We start from the raw sequence: 5,259 nt of genomic DNA, 5'->3' as shown, positions 1-5,259 counted from the left end.
TGACACGTAGAGACAGACAAGCAGCCACACTCACACTCAGAGTGAGCAGGTAACCAGTGTGTGTTCAGAGAGAACCCAGGCCATGCACAGACGGGGATTCAAACCAGCAACCTCCTCACTGAGAGGGGACAGAGCTAAGTTTGATGCTCTTGATTATTTGGCCACATCCTTGAACTAATAACTCTCTCAACACGCAGTGATGCATCTCTTATTGACTGCTATCAAATCTTTTCAAAAGTGAAAGTTAAAAAAAAAAAAAAAGTAAGAAATCTTTGAATCGTGCAGCGATGAGGACAAACGATGTGTCCCAGTCTTAAAGAAGGCCACTTCATCAACTGGAGGAAAGGATGCAGCATGAACTGGAGGCGGTCTGTCGGTCTGCTCAGAGGAAATAAAGCCAGACAAGGAGCAGGAAGTCCAGCAGAGCCAGGTAACAACGTAACCATCACAGGCTGAGGTCGGGCGCCACGTTGACCCCGACCCGCCATTACCTTCTCCATCATCCGTCCTGATAGAAAAAGCTCCAACTGAAGTCTCATTAAAAAAGTGTTTATAGCGTGTGTAATTAAGATATGCATATTTAAAGACTTTAAACTTTAAGTACCAAATGATCTATTCATTCATACTGGGAAGTTTAGCTTCAGCAGCTGGTTTAGAGACGGCGTCCCATACTGTATGCAGAGTCTGGGGTCCTCAACTGGTCACAGCTATTTAATGCATGCCCCTCCCCCCCACGCCACGTCCTCCTCTCTCTCTCTCACTTAAAGTAATGAAGGCAAAATGTCCCAAAAAGGAGACAAGAAAATGCAGGTTTGAAAAAAAGATGCAGTTCCTCAAGTGTCCACTAGAGGCTGGTTCTAAAATTACACAGGACCCATTAGGTCCTGGATTAGAACAAACCAATTCTTAACTGCTGTCATGTTTCCATTTGTGGATTTTAGGAAGGCTGCAGATCTTAGCACGCGTCTCCAGAGAGCAGCGCGTGACGTCACTGAGAACTCGTTCATATTGCATGCAGTCCTGAGACTAAGATAAGAGAGGAGAGCCATTGATGGGATGTTGCAGATCTTCTTGATCTGACCGTCCTGAATCGAGAGAAACTAAAGAAAGGTAGGATCCAAACCCTGTGGAGGAGCTGCTCTCCTCAGTGTCTCCAGCCTCTTCATGACCCCAAATCCTGTTCCTCTGAACATGAATAATAAAGAGCAGGAGCTGAGTCGGCTGCTTCACCTCTCTCACACACACACACACACACACACACACACACACACACACACACACACGGCTTCTTTTTTAGGAGTCAAGATGAAAAGTTCAAGAACAAAGAGCAGTATTTGAGGATCAGCAGCCGAGCACACGTTCAGTAAGTTTGGCAGCGCTGCGATGAACCGGAGAACAGCTCCCAGCGGATATTTACAGAATGCTGAGTAGATATTATTCCTGTCCTCCCGCAGGTTTGAGGGGGATCACGGCTGCGAGCTGTAGCTGTATCACAGTGGGGAGGGCGCTTACGGCTGCAGCGGGGACGGGGGGGCAGGAGGAGGCGATGCCAGGTCCTCCATCTTGCTCAGAGATGTGAGGATGATTTAGGAGGCCCGTCTCTGCCGGGGTGTCGAGAGAGGGAGCGGGGCCGAGCATTCCTATTACTCCTCAATGACCCTGCACACACACACACACACACACACACACACACACACACACACACACACACACACACACACACACACACACACACTGAGAGACCACACTGTGTTCAAAAACTAAGTAATCAAGTACTGACGATGTGTCCGTCTAATAAAGAGTCCACAACAAGCATCCCGTGCTCACAGACACACACACACACACACACACACACACACACACACACACACACACACACAGTTTAAAGATGATGTGTTCCTCTGACACTCCTTCATGTCTGATCACAAAGTAAGCTCACCACACATCTCACTGATTGGACCTTTAAGGCTCCTCTGCAAAGCACTGTGGGTAATTTACAGAGACGTCAGACCTGAGTGAAGAACTAATGCTAATGTGCACACTTACTATACATGTGGTCATGTATCCATGCAGAGTTCAGAGTGTGTGCAGTGTCTGTTTCTGCTCATTGGATTAAAGTCTGTGAGATTAGCATGCTGGGAGTTTCCCTTCCTGAGCTTTAATGTGGATTACATGAAGCTGTTCATATCAGACAGGAAGTGATCTCTTCTGTCTGTGAAATGATTAGCTGTCACTTTCTGCTATATATATGAGGAGACAGAAACACAACCTATGACTCAGCATGTGGAGGATTAAAAAGGTAAACTGGAGCACCGTCACAGACCCCCCCCGCCCCCCCCGCGCGCTCACATTAAAGCAGGCTGAGCTGAAGTATGAAACACACAGTCCCAGTGCCACGCATGTAAACATCAGAATGTGCAGACGCGCCCAGATTGCCTTGGGAACTCCTGTTTGCTCATCGCTCTCGCCTGTTGCCAGGGTAACCGTCGGGCTGTCTCATTTAAAGACAAGTCCTGATGACCCGAGCGCTGCTTATTGAGCTGTGATCAACATGTTCGCCTGTCACCTCGAATCCCCCGCAGCTTTCAGCAGACACAGAGGCAGAGACACGAGCGGCGGGGCTCTTCTCACCACACTTTTAGCATCTCATAGGGAATGTTAAAGGTACATTACGTAGCATGTGTAATATGTTCCATATATTTTTGCGTTTTGAGTACTTCGGTGACCTCAGACATTTCCCTCGCTCTCCTCCTGGGCTCAGACGCTCTCACTCGCTCCACACAGGTACGGAGGCCCAGAAGGGATGATGGAGCTTTACTTCAGTGTGCGTCTTATATCAGGAACCTTCTCACAGCACTAAACACTGCACCGCCGTACAATCAGTCTTAGAACAGGAACGTCTGAGATGAACTGGGACATCTGCTGCCGCTGTGCAGGAAAGTGGAGCATGAGTTAAAGTCACTGTGTGGATATATGAGTCTGTAGAAAGTTCTGTGTAGAAAGGTTTAAGGATAAATCCCTTCTTTCTCCTCTCTGAGTCACTCTCTCTCCTCCTCTCTCGCTCGCTCTTTGTGAAGACAAACTGCACGATCCAACTCTTTTTTCTTAAAGGATACCGTTGGCGTTTGCATCCTTCAAACTGAAGCGGACTAAAGTGCAGAAGCCGGGATCTGGGAGACATTTATGCTGATCTGATTGGTGAGAAGGAGGAAATGTCAGCCAGGCTTCCAAAGGGCAGGGGAGGAGTCCTCCCTCTTAGATCTTCATTACATTTTAGACCATCTCCAACTCTGGAGCGAAGACTCATTCACTGTGAAGTGTCTGGAAAAGTATGGTGAATGAGATCCTGCACTTTAAGCACCGAGAACAAACATTAAAAGCGCCAGAGCTCCAGTGTTTGGATGGAAGAATATGTCCATCGTGGGAAGAGTTCGGCCTTCACGTCGCTAACAGCGAGCTCAGTTCTGTCTCATCGGGGGAGCAGACGTATTTAAAGGGAGACTACGTAATCACTCAGTGTCTTCTCACAGGTTCTGTCCTAATTCCTCCTCGACATGTTTTGGTACAACAGTCTCACTTTAAGTAGCACAACCATTAGCTTGTTATGGCTAACAGAAGCTATGTTATGATGCTATGCTTACACTTTTGTGCTTGTGCATCAAACTTGTCAATTCATCCAGAAACAAAAAAAAAAGCATTTGACCTCGTCAGTTCCTGTGGACCGGCTCCAGCTGTTAACATCAGTACGAATTCTGATGATCAATAATTATTCATGTTGACTTTAGAAGTCCTCCCTTCAAAATAAAACTCAGTCTCCTCCTAAAGTGAAGCTGCTCTTTGTCCCTTCAAAATAAAACTCAGTCTCCTCCTAAAGTGAAGCTGCTCTTTGTCCCTTCAAAATAAAACTCAGTCTTCTCCTAAAGTGAAGCTGCTCTTTGTCCCTTCAAAATAAAACTCAGTCACCTCCTAAAGTGAAGCTGCTCTTTGTCCCTTCTGGGCCTCCGTACATGTGTGACTGTGTCTGTAGAGACTCTGTCCTCTGACTGGATTTGACTCTTCTGATTTGTTCTGGTTGACTCAGGACGTTTGTGGGCGGAGCTGGTGTGTTTCCTCCAGCCAATGAGAGCGCAGCAGGTGAGTTTAGGAGTGGATACAGCTCAGTGATTGGAGGAGATTCAAAGCGGTGAATATGACGGACGTGGACGTAGCAGCAAAGAAGAGAAAATCTAATCAGACTGAGGAGAAACAGCGAGAGGAGAAAGCTGCTTCTAAAAGCAGGCTGAACCTTGTGTTGGACGTGGAGCTGCTCTACTTCCTGTTGCACAGGAAGCTGACGAACACTAATGCACGTTTGTGCTAGCATGCATTAGCCTGCAGTGTAGCTTTAAGCAGTAGACGTACACTCTACGTCCTGCAGGGGGCGTGATGAGCCAGGAGGAGGGGCCTCGTTTGAAGGTTGAGTTTGAACATTTCTGCTGACTCCAAATTAAATATTTCACTGATCAGTTCCTTTTCATGACTTTACGGTCTCAGCCTTTAATTTCTTTGACCATCATTGCTGTCACAGTTTCTGCAGATGGCTGCTCAACGTGAGTCTGGTTCCACTCGAGGTTTTCTGTCTCCAAAAGGCTTTTTCTTTTTTGTCACTGTAGTTTTGCCAATTGTTGCCGACGGGGCTTCTCTGTAGGCCGAGTGGTTGGTTTGTTCGCCCAGTGAAGAGAGGCTGTGGTCATCAAAGCGGACGCCCCGGGTTCGAATCAGACCTGTGGGTCCTGTCCTGCATGTCACCCCCCCCCCCCCCCCCCCCTCTCTCTCTCTGTCTCTCATCCTGATTTCCAACTCTATCCGTCCTGTCTTTCTAAAAATGAAGTCATAGAAGGTTTATCGGTTGTATTTATTTCCAGCTTTTTGTGAAGTGTAGACGTGGTTATTTCTGAGTTTGAGACAGTTTGTTCAGAGTTACAAGCCAAAGCTAACATTAAATGAACTATAACAACGCACACTGATTATTAGCTTGGTCTGAATACAAGCTAACGATTAGCACCATCTCTGCTCCTCGATGCTGCGTGAAGAGTGCTTCCATGTTGATGATGAAATAACCATGGCGTCTTACTGAGGAAGTGTTTCTCTGACTGCCGGGACAAACTGGCTCCATGTGCTAACAAATGCATGAATGTTTAGCCCTCCTCAAACCTCTGTCTCTTCAGTAATTAGTGTGATATCTTTTTTTATATTCACCACATAATACAACACAGCAGC

The sequence above is a fragment of the Symphodus melops genome (assembly GCF_947650265.1).
Source record: "Symphodus melops genome assembly, chromosome: 3".
Taxonomy (NCBI): domain Eukaryota; kingdom Metazoa; phylum Chordata; class Actinopteri; order Labriformes; family Labridae; genus Symphodus; species Symphodus melops.
This window is presented reverse-complemented; position numbering follows the sequence as displayed.